Here is a 12,835-nt window from a genome sequence, read left to right as displayed (position 1 = left end):
TACATTTTATAGCAGGTTTAAAAATATGGTTTGGGTATCCTATTTCTTTTCTGTTAATTATGTTCTTCAATGTTCGAATTTTGATCATTCTCATGATATTTTCTGCTTTCAACGGAGTTCCATGAATATTATACCAAATGTTCTTTACACTTATCAAGTTCGAGAGGTTTTATGCGACTGTAAGAAAAAATTTCTGAAGATAATTCAGGTCCTAATGAATATTATTCACTAGGAAAGGGAAGTATTCCTCTCCTCTCAACATGGAAGCACAGGGCAATTTCGCACTCTCGTCAAATCAAACATTTCCGCGTAACAAAACGAAGGTCCCCCTGTAAAACTTCTTTACCTAAAATGTTATTATTAGTATCATAAATTTGCTGAAAGCAAACAATTTGAAGGGTTCGTCGATAATTGCTTCCTTTGTCGTCCGCCCGCCTTCCAAACGAAGAGGTGAATTTTACATGACTGCTGTATAATAAGCGAGCCATTGGTAAAATGGTAAAAGTGTGTTTTTATGTGTGTGTGTATGTGTGTGTGTGTGAGAGAGAGAGAGAGAGAGAGAGAAGACAAAATTTTAGTTGCAAGATGACATACTTCAATTGCCGTTTTCGGTTCATATAGCAAAAAGAATACCGCCACCAGAGAATAAAGACAAGTGTAGACCTTACCCAGTTTTCAAATTGAATAGATGGTGGTGGTAGTTCGGTTTCTTGGCCTTGTAAAAATCTTCCCTGTCTTTGATTTTGTTTGTCATCATTCCAGCCAGAAAAAAAAATGAGAATTCCTCAGTTTACAGGAAGGGGAATTGGGGACAAGACATTAAGGATGATATTCCTGGAAGCTCATGTATCACAATTGTTTCATTCAATAGACAGAGGACACTTTTCTATGAAGGCTTTTCAACATGTTTTCTCACAAAGAGGATTTTCCTTTTTCAATCTATATGACCACTGGCAATTTCAATCTTGGCCATTCCTGCCAGCGTTTTCATTTTCGAGACACGAGACGAGACGAGACATTTCACGTGACGTCCCGTCTCGTCTCGTGTCTCGTCTCGTTTTCGAGACGGGACAAGTAGTCTGTCTCGTCTCGTGTCTCGTCTAAGAGGGTTCTGTCCCGTCTCGTGTCTCGTCTCGTTTACGAGACGAGACGAGACAGGAGAAATGTCTCGTCTCGTGGCAACACTAAAATTTACCTTCTCACAGAACAAAATTATATTTCTCATTTTCATACAGAAACTCATAAATATATGTGTTGTGAACTTGTGCATAGGAGTGAACGTAGTATAGTATAAACCAATAAATAAAATGTTGTTTATATATATATATATATATATATATATATATATATATATATATATATATATATATATATATATAAACAACATTTTATTTATATATATAGAAAACGTTTGACTGAGTGAACTGGGATACATTTAATGGGTGTGCTGAAGAAGTTTGGGACAAAATGGAAGGATTGAACACTCGCAAGGAACTTCGAACTGTTTGAACCTATCGTAAGAGTTAGAATGGTGTCATTGAAAGGGGAGTATGACTAAGATGAAAGGTGTTGCTTTTCACCAACACAACTTAATACCTATTTAAAAGAAATAATTAAAAAGTGACTACATAATGGAATACTATAGGAGGTCGCAAGTTAAGCGCATTTAAACTGTGGAGGATAAGGCTCTAACAGCGCAATATAAAACTAGAATTAGCAGAATGGAAAAGAATATGGAGTGAAAATAGACGAAATTAATGGCAAAGAGGAGAAAGTAACTGGTTTTAGGTAGCGTTATGAAAATACATTTGAAATATAGATAGGAAATAACAGAAATGGCCAAATACTTTTTTTTTTAAATGATTCGTTAAAAGAGAATTCCAGAAGAGACACCTCCATTTTCTTATGTAGAGTTTTGTACGGTTGAGAAATAGAGCACTTCGAAAGAGCGATTACAAACGACTGACATTGTTTGAAAAGTGGGTATGGAGAAAAATAGCAGGGTGATTGTCAAGAGAATAAGACTGGAGATAAAAACAATCCCAGAGAGAAAAGTACACACACATAGTCTGGGATCGAATCAGGGACCCCTAGCTCTGTAGGTAAGCTCTAGAACTGAGTCTCTGGGCCACCATTCTTCAGTACATCATTGTCATTATTACAAGACAATGTCTCATATTTCAATTTGTACATACTGTACACTAATGTCCAAAATTATTGTAGCATGTCTATAAATATGTTGTAGGAATATAATTTGATAACGGATTCGCCCGGTATTTCTTATAATGTTAGTATATGTATAATCGGCAAAGACATGCATGTGGAAAATTTCATGTTAAAAGAGCAGTAGATAAGAACAATAAAACGAAAATAAAACTTCCTTGTCCATTTAGCAACATTTTGTTTTACTCATTCTAATTTCTGTATTTATAATTCTTTTCATTTGAAATTTACCACAAATATATATTTCCCGCTTATATCTACACACAGTATCAGTATTAAAAGTACCCTCAAAATCATTATCAAATTATATTCTTACAAGAAGACTGTTATAGATATGCGACAATCATTTTGGACATGAGTGTACATAGGCTACCCACTACTTACTGCTTTTGGCAAAATTTATTACCAATTCGTAAAGATATCTAATAATAAAAATCTCGTTAGAACAAAAATCGTGTTATGCACGTTATTCTGTATTTTAAAAGAACTATGGAAAACTGAAGAAGGACTGATTAATATCAATCCCTCATATAGAATTTTAATTCTGCACAACAGAGAGAAGAGATGCATATCCCCTTACTTACAGCTGAAGCTAATTTTGTTGACATAACTGAAAGAACTTGTAGGCCTAATATAGTAGAAAGCCACTCTGGGAATTGAAGCGATTTCAAATGTACGAAAAGCTAATCAAAATGGTTAAATGAAACTAATGCTCGCTTCACTCTCGGAAACCGAGGCTCAAGCATAGATCCATCGGGAGATGACCTAGTAACAGGATTTGCAACGAAGAGTGTTGTGTGCGGAACTGCATATAACCGGGCTTAATGAATAGACTGGATGAGAAAAACGTTTACCTGGAAGGCTCACTAAACACAAAGCCCACAATTACACCGCATACAATGACTTCAATTACTGCCGATGGATGGATGGATGCTCCTTTTCTACGAGAAATTACTTTGTTTACGTTTGTGTTGCAACAAACAAAACATTACACCGTGTAATTAAGTAAAGAGCTTCTTTCTCAGCGTTTCCTTTGAAATGACGCAACCATAAACTAGTTCAGATGATGGAAACGGAACTTTCTGATCCATTCATTGGAAAAACGAGAAGCACTGCCATCATTTATCTAAGCACTTCACAATTATCAGCTTTCTGGAAACAGGAAAATGATCGCCTTGCTTGTCACATTCAAAGGTTGTTAAATGCCTTAGTACTTAACTCTATTTACCTATATTTTAATTTACATCCTATGCGTTAACACATGGCAGGATCGAACCCAAAACCATGTATATCAAAGATAAACATTCTGTGCGGTTTCTCGTGAATCCCTAAAAACTTTATCGTTGGGGTTGTACAGGAAAATACTTGGAGCAAAGTACGATTTCCGTATTCGGTTCTTCCAGGTCGAAATAACTCTCGCCTGTAATAAAACATGAAAATTTGTATTCAGAATATTAAGTACTATTTGTACGTACTTCAAGTTTACAATATCTCATCTTTGTCACATTTCGGAACGTTCGACATGCCTTGTCAGTTTGTTTTAATTCTTTTCGACTGATGTTACAGAGGAGTGGAAAGAATGAGCTGGGTCAAGCAGAAAACGAATGAGAGGGTGTTAGAAATGGTGGAGGACAAAAGAAGAATTTTAAGATATTAAGAAGAGGAAGAGAAACTGGTTGGGACATTGGATAAGAAGGCCATACTAGAGGGTATGATAGAAGGAAAGAGAGGGAGAGGGCGAAGGAGACTAGAATTAATGGACAAAATTAAAACAAAAATCGCATGTAAAGATGAAGAAACTAGCTAAAACCTGTGGAGCATGGAAGCTGCTCAGTTGTAGCAAGTTACCTGTCAATAATGGCAGAATACCTATGATGATGATGATGATGATGTTCTAGACAGGCTCCCAGATGCAACTTCGCAACCTATTGCAAAATAAATAAGTAAAAATAAATGAGAACCTTAATGCAATCTGCGCAACACTAGTCTTGCCAGGAGACAAGAAATGCGGTACCTTTTTAAATTCGAAATTCGAGAAGAGAAACATGACAAGAGTCGTCTCGCTTTTGAGACGACCAATTCTAGGACTCTCGTGGCCAACACTAGTTCACTCAAGTCTTAGTTCTTGAACATTGTTCTAGTGTTACACGATTCATAATATATAAAAAAATATAAATGTATAAAGTGAGTTTACGAACACAATGAAAAGCATTTATTTATCAATGTTTGGAGATATGCAAGTCATTGCAATATATTCCAATAATAAATATGGTTCGAATGTTATTATATAACACTCTTCGTCGACCTCTCACGAGACGGAAGAATTCTGATAACTTGAAAATTAAATTACGCAAAAAGAAAGAAAGAAAAAACGGTCATGAATATGAATATAAATTTTGCAAAACGACAGAAGAAATTTTTGAGCCAAGAAAGGCTTTTCGAAAATTGAGACGAGATTTCTACAAATTTTACCAGGTAAGACCTGGGCCGGCACTAAGCAACTTGCCACCCTGTGCAATGGTATCATTTGTCGTCCCCACTTCTCCAGAAAGAGCAAATCTTAAAATCCACGATTTTAAGTATGCTACCGAATCATGAACAACGAAAGGGAGGGAAAGTGCACTAAGAAAAGCCTAAACACTTCAAACACAATCCGTTGTGTCTTTTTTTTTAATAATAATCTATTATGTTTGTGAAAAATAAAGCAAACACACCTGCAGAGGAAAGATAGTAATCCTTTTTATAGAATTCAATATCGAGCTTCAATCTCAATATATCAGTTTGCAATTTCAGTGCAAGTAGCTCTTTTATTTTCATTTCTTGATTTTCTTTCTACATCTGCTAAAAAATTAAAAATAAAAACTTGTTTCCACCTTCAATGATAAGGAACAATACAAGTTTTCATATCAAAACTGTGATAACTAAATGGAACAGGTGTTCGCTACTGTTCGAGAATTGAATTCGTGTATTTGACAACAATCAAGTAATTCATACTGGAATTTGTTTCACCATTGGCCATGCAGAGACGTAGACAAGGGTCCGTGACATGAAATACTGTGGTCATCACATCAGGGGCTCGATATTCTAAACTATTTTACTGGAACATACAGTATATTGGTTCGTTTAGCCAGGATTTCGTAATTGGGGGGGAGACCGAGGCATGAAATATTGGAGGCCCAGGATTTTGATCAATTTAAACTACTTTACTGGCAACATATATTGTACTTTACTGGCTTTACTGGCAACTATATATCCTAAAAAACACACTGTTTGTTAGGACAATAAAATGAGGATATGTTAGTAACTATTTTAATAAGAAACTATGAAGAAATCTCGAATAAAAGAATTTAAAAAAGTACTGAAAAATATTTTACAATATTTACCATAATTTACGTTCCTTCCTCCGTTCATTCAAATATAACAATTTTCCTTTCATTATGAACTATTCTAAAAAGTCCACTATTACAAAAAGTACATATCCAATAATTTCTTGTAAAATATTTTACAATATCCTTTCTCTCTTGAATCAAATGTTAACAAAACTTTCTTCCATATAACTTTTTTGTTTTTATTATTCCGTCAACTACTGTCTGTTCCAAATGACAAGTTAAAGGAGAGGTAGAAAACTGTTTCTGAAATAACATATTTGATGCTGTAGAGAGGCGATGACGAAAAATTAAGATTAAAAATGTCCACACTGTTACAGAATGGCACTACGTTTTCGAAAGCTTGAAATTTTCCTGACTAGTAGCACAAATTCTGAGAATTCCGTAACTTTTCTAGAAATTTCAAATTCCCCGAGTTTTCCAGGATATCCTCTCATTCGCCACCATGTATTGCAACTAATACAAATCTCCTCATAAGAAAGAATAACCAAAAGCTTGCTGTAGCTTTTTATTTTAAACACGGATTATTCTTTTTCTCGTTTCTTTTTGTTTTATCGTTCCTTAATTTTTTACATTTCTGGCTTCGAAAGGGGGGGTCCGGACCCCAAGGACCCCCCTTGGCTACGTGCCTGGGACAAGCGACCTAAAACTAAAGGGACGGTCAGCTTAACAAATTTAACTACCATCACCATGAAGTCTGTTTCCAACAAGAAATATTTATCTAACATGTGCAACATGACAGATTTTGCCGCCCCTGGGTAAGAAGAGTAAACATTATTTCTCATCTCGTCTCTGTCCAGAACTATGTAGAAAACTTCCAAACTATCAGGTCTCGAAAAAGGTAAGCCAACACTGTACTAAGAACCGCTCACTTGATTTGATGAAGGACCCGTGGCTTTCTTCTTGTATAATCTTCAGAGAAAGAAATGCGAGCATTCTGTACGACGTACGTATGATGACGACCGTAACTTCAGAATGTCAAACATTGAAACTTAAGTGTTCTGTTTACAGCGTATTTCAAAACATTTACAAAAGAAAGCAAATAGAATTCATAGCAAATAAAATGAAAAGAAAAGAAAAGAAAAGAAACACGTGCCTTTTAAAAACTTCCGTCTATTATGTTAAAGTATAAATTGTTGTAAAAGATAATATTATCAAAGTAGGAAGCCGCTTTATCAGTTGTAAACTTAAAGTAAGGGTTTCACAAAGCAATTAAAGTTATCTATAGAAACCTGTTTTTAATATTTTATTTTTTCATTGATATACTCATAAACCATTATGAATCGACTGTTATTACTTTTTTATAGTGACAGAAGTTGATTGCATTATGCGTATGGGCCTATGCAAGCACCTAAATGCTCTACAGCAGTGGTTTTCAACCTAATTCCTACCACGACCCCTATTTTATCACATCCTCTTGCCAGCGATTCCCTATAATTTCTGGTTTGTAATAAGTTTGTGTGGGGTTTTTAATATACCTATTGCGCAGATCTCACGATATCTATCTATTTCAAAAAACAAAGTGATTTCTAATTTTGGTTTTAAAAAAAAACTTGGGCAGTTGTTAGGGATGCGCACGAGACGAGTCGAGACACGATTTTTCTGACAGAATTTGAGTCGACACAAGACTCTTCCAATAGAGAAATATACATTTTTCAAGTCGAGACATCACTTTTACAGCACATTTTCGAGACGAGACAGCCACAAATCTTGTCTCGTGCACATCTCTAGCAGTTGTTAAAAAGGTTACTGAGTATTTTACGACTTGATAATGTGCGTCAAGAAGATTGAAACGGAAATTGCAGCATTAGTGAAATCACACCATGATCAGGTATCTTATTAGCTTTCAATTTTAATTGTATTTCAACATGCAGGTTTTGTTCTATTTGTATTTTTCTGGTATTGCAATATGCAGTTCTCATTAGTTTCATATCGTAGCTCTTCTATTTTAAACTGATTTTTAAATAGGGCATAGCTCTCCATCTGTTGAAAATGTTTAGTAGACCTATTTGTTTGTTGTTCTTACGGTGTATATGTATATGCCTATCAGAACTAAATTCAAAATAATGTTTAAAAATATCTTCCGGTATTAGATTCTATCTCTTCGACTTATCTTCGTGACCCCCATGAAACCCTCTCGCGACACCAGGTTGAGAAAATCCGCTCTACAGTACATAATTTGGATGCAATCTTCACGGTAATAAAATACATTTAACAATGCAGAAAGTTGAGTACTGTACCAGTAGATTTCATTCTCTTGCAAGTCGCACATCGCGACAGGAGATTTAATCTTAATTTTGGCTTTAGGGTTCCCTACGACTTTAGTTGGTTCTTCCCAGCACGGAGGTCATACATATGAGACATTATTATTAATCGTCCTGCCAGTTCCAGGGACTACTGAAGTTATTTATTATTATTATTATTATTATTATTATTATTATTATTATTATTATTATTATTATTATTATTATTATTATTATTATTTCAGGTTTGGGATCTTCACTGTGAGGATCGCTCTAGAGGCCAAAGGTTGCAGATGGAAAAACACCTAGAGGAAGGCCAAAACTTAAATATACGGATCAAATAATACAAGACATAGAGAAGGAAAGCTATAAAGAAATGATAAGTCTGGCTCAGGATAGGGAAGGGTGAAAAGCTGCATTAAACCAATCGAAAGGTTGATGACCTGAAATGATGATGATGATGATGATATATTTAGGTATAGTTTGTGGAAATCGTTGTTTCTTACCCTCATAAAATACAGTTTGAAAATAAGTGGACGATTTTTTTTTTTAACCATCTATAGTGCATTTTTATGAAACAAGCTTCTGTTGAGTTCACCTCTAGTAGCCACTCGGAACATTTCGTATTACTTATCATAAGAAATCTGAGTATGAAATAAAAGCAAGCATAGCAATGGCAAAATAAGACTTTAGGAGGAAGAAAATACTATTTTTGGAACCTTGAATAAAGAGCTGATAAAAAAAGAAAAACTCATATAATGCTTCGTGTGGAGCATTGTATTGTATGAGGCAGAAACATGGACATTACGCAAAAATATGAAAACTACTGGAAGCTTTCGAAATGTGAGTGTGGAGAAGAATTGAGAGAATCAGCCAATGTTCCAACCAGATTCTCTTCCTCTTCTTAATAATATCTATATTCTTTTGTCCTCTACCCTGTCATTCGTTTTCCGCTCGATCCGGCTAAGAAGAAGTTGTATCATGAGGGACATGCTAAAGGTATGGTGGCAGGAAAGAAAGGGAGGGGGCGAAGGAGACTACAATTGATGGATGATATCAAAACAGAAAAATCCTACGTGAAGACGAAGAGGTTAGCGGAAGACCGTGGAACATGGAAGCTTCTCGACTGTAGCAATAATGGCAGAATACCTATGATGATAACGTTGATAGAAAAGATGCAATCTTTTAAAAGCTCAGTCATTTTGGGGAGATCGGAACTCTAAAAATATAAATGTTAGTTCCTTAATGATATACTTTACTGTAGGTTAATTGTTAGCATAAAGGAAGGTAAGGAAAATTAAATCCACTTAGCACTTGAAATGTCATTGTGTGCAATATCAAACAACACCTCACGAAAGTATTACAGAGTTAATAGTTTAAATCACTAGTCAAATACCCGATTGGTAAGGACGAATTACAGAGGAAACCGGAAGAATGGAGTCACCATGTGGATATTACAATACAATTTACTTTTGCAAAACATTATATATATATAAAGCAACAGTCACGCACTGCTGGTGACATGAGCCAAGGCCAAGGTAAAACTGTTACCAATAAAAATCACTGCACTCGTAATAATCAACTGTTTTATTTGGCTGTCTACAAACCTAAAACTATCGTATAAAACAAACAAACCCAAAGAACAATGCCCGTATACATAACGTTTCCCCAGTTACAAAACATCAATTATTTCGGTTATTGTGTGAGACATCCGGAAGCAGAAGCCATCAAACGGGATGCCGTTCCGTCTGCATTGATTTTCTGTAGCGAAGCAAATGAAGGCCTTTGAAAAGCAAGTTGACCGGAAACAGCAGACAGCGAATGTCATGTGAACAATTGAAAGGATATGAATCCAGCGAATGTTATTGCAGATCGTTAAAAGCCAGCCACGGAGGAAGTTGAAATCTTCAGCCATTTTCCAATAGCTGATTACAACCGGAACTCACTTATAATGACTGGGAGATTTTTTAATAATATTACTCTACTGATCAGGAGTTCGATGTAAGTTCAATCTGAATTGTAAAAATAATGATCACCGTACCCTTGATATCAGACGTCGCTGGTCCAGTGGCTAATACGTGTCTTTAGAGCATGAAATTCCGGATTCGATTCTTGATAGTCGACGCACTATACTGGTTTATATCGGATTTAAATTACAATATCGTTTTGTATAGCCTCGCTGCTGATAAAGAACGTCAATACAAACCAATCAATACAACTCAAATTGATCCATATACAAGGATTTGTAGAATAAATATGCACTTCTGTTAAAAATGTTTTTCTGTGTGAAAAGTGAGACGTATCCCAGAAAACTGGATTTGGATCATATTCACCCATGCTTCAACATAACAATCTTATTACGTGTCGGGTCATCATCATCATCATCATAGGTATTTTGCCAGTATTGGGAGATCAGTTGCCGTAAATAACCTTCTATACTCCACGGTCTTCCGCTCATCTCTCCACACGACTTTTCTGTCTTGATATCGTCCAGTAATTGTAATCTCATTCGCCCTCTTCCTCTCTTTCTTGCCACTATACTCTGTATAGTGCTGCCAAAATGTCTTGAGCCGTGGTAAAAATGCGAACTAAACCTCACACCCTCCCACACTCGCGCGTTGAGCCAATAAGGGTTCAGTTGTTGCTAAGCGAGAGAGTCTTAGCGAAAGGGAGTGAAATTCCTTCAGCCAATTGCATTGATCTAGCGCCTGAAACGGAAGACTAGGTGTCAAGTCAATGTGGCATATCTATAGAAAATCCCTCATGATACAGTTCCTTCTTATCCAATGTCTCAACCTGTTTCTTTTTCTCCTTTCAATAATATCTAAAACTGTTCTTTCCCCTCACCATTTCTAACACTCCCTCATTCGTTTTCCGCTCGACCGACCTAATTCTCTCAATTTTTCTCCATACCTACATTTCGAAAGCTTCCAGCCGTTTTTCATCATTTTTGCGTAATGTCCATATTTTTGCCCCATACTATAGAATATTCCACACGAAGCATTATATGAGTCTGTTTCTCAACTCTTTATTCAAGGTAACATAAAATAAAATTTTCTTTTTCCTAAAGGGTTTTTCCGCCATTCCTATCCTTGTTTTTATTTCACGTTCACACTACATATCATGACTATTAATTAGTGGTGGGCACAAAAAACCGATTTTTCGGTTTTCGGTTTTTCACCGAAACCGGTTATCGGTTTTCTCTAAAACCGGTTCGGTTTTTTATCTGGTCCGGTTTCGGTTTTCTTCAAAACCGATTCCGGTTTTTTTCCAAAATTTGTTCTATTTCTGACCAGAATGGTGTTTCGTTGTTCTCCGGAAACCGAATCCATTTCCACAGAAATAGTTTTGTGTGTTTTCGAAAAGTTTTCACCAAAACCAGTTTCGGTGAAAACCGAACCGGTTTTGGTGAAAAACCGAACCAGTTTGGAGAAAACCGAAATGTCGGTTTTTCGGGTTTCGGTTTTAATAAAAACCGGTTTTCCCCATCCCTACTATTAATACTATGCAGGTATCGAAAAGTAGTCACCTGTTCCATTTTCTCACCCTCCTACTTCTATACTATTTGACACCGACTGCTTCGTTTCAATCATTATGGCTTTGCCTTTCTAACATTTACTGTCATTCCTATTCTTCACAGTCCTTACTCATGTTTTCAAAAAACATTTATATATCGTGTCTAGCTCTCTCCCCGTTTTTTGTTCTAATTACTATTGACAGATGCACGGATATAGCCGTTCTACAGATTGAAATTATAAAAATAGGTTGGTAGAGCGAAAACTCAATAAAAAAAAAACTATTCCCTGTTCAGCGTAAGCTCTAAGCTCCGATAAACAAAATATTTGTATCCTTCCGCTTGTCACAATTACGATTGGCTACTAATGTATCACTCCCACTCCCCATGGGGAGGAGCAAATTATACACGAGCATTTTGACAATACTATTTCGTGTTGTCCAGATATTTACAGCAGCAGCAGAAAAGAAAGAAAAAATCGAAAATATCTTTTAAAAAATGAATTTGGCTGGTAAACAATTGTTGCTTAGTGAGTAAAGGTTTACTTTGTTGGTGTTTCAGCACAATACTCGCGGAACCGGGATTCATGTCAGCCATCTTTCAGACTTTAAAAGCAGAATACGCCTTCACAGTTGAATTGGCGCCATAATTACTGCACATGCTTAGTGTTTATTTGTATTGTTTTATTAACCACACTCGATTGCAATATTATTAGGTAATCTGCATTATATTTTTGTCATTTATAATAATGTGGTAGACTTATGTGGAGCTTCATAGTAAAATTAATAATCAAATCATATGAACTATTTTGCGGAGGAGTACAAGCGTCGGTACGTCAACAGCAAATCAGCGAGATTTGGTTTCACGTGGCTTTGTTTAGCGCAGTTTAGAGCTTACGCCGAACAGGGAATAGTTATCGTGCTGTAAATAGAGACGGAGTTAATGACGATTATGAAGATGGCAAATAAATGCGCTCTTATCACTTGCCACAGTGACGAAATTACTTCGACTCACCGACTGATGGCTGTTAAAAGTGGACAACCCCTTGTTTAAACGAGAATGTTAGTCGAGCATTTGTAATGGATGGAAGTTCCTACATTTGCGGAAACAGATCTTTCAGTGGTAGCATAATGTGTATAATAAATAATAATGATGATCAATCTTTCTTTCCGATTCAGGCGATATGAAATGATACAACAAAGCAAGAACTTCAAAACATTTTATTAGTAATTTCTTTCAGTGAAAGGAGTGGCCCAAAAATAGGTATACAGTCCCGTACTGATCAAGTCATTGTTTTAATATCATTCCTTACTATTATCCATCAGTTTGTTTATTATTTGTTCCTATATGTCTTTTTACTTATATCTTAAGCTCGGAACAGCCAAAGCAAATATACATAAGCTAAAATGTTATACTTTATCAATGAAGGGGTGTATTGGGCCACCCTGTATAAAGATGTCTTGATCTCT

At 35.8% G+C, this 12,835-nt stretch overlaps 1 protein-coding gene across 1 annotated transcript in view; it reads right to left on the bottom strand.

Annotated features, from left to right (window-relative positions):
- The window catches only part of LOC145683004 (protein MTSS 1-like), a 229,694-nt gene that overhangs the window by 111,681 nt on the left and 105,178 nt on the right, over nt 1-12,835 (bottom strand). The gene's annotated exons all lie outside the window — the stretch shown is intronic.

Source organism: Thermobia domestica, chromosome 1 (genome assembly GCF_964235325.1).
Source record: "Thermobia domestica chromosome 1, izTheDome1.hap1.1, whole genome shotgun sequence".
Classification (NCBI taxonomy): domain Eukaryota; kingdom Metazoa; phylum Arthropoda; class Insecta; order Zygentoma; family Lepismatidae; genus Thermobia; species Thermobia domestica.
This window is presented reverse-complemented; position numbering and strand designations above follow the sequence as displayed.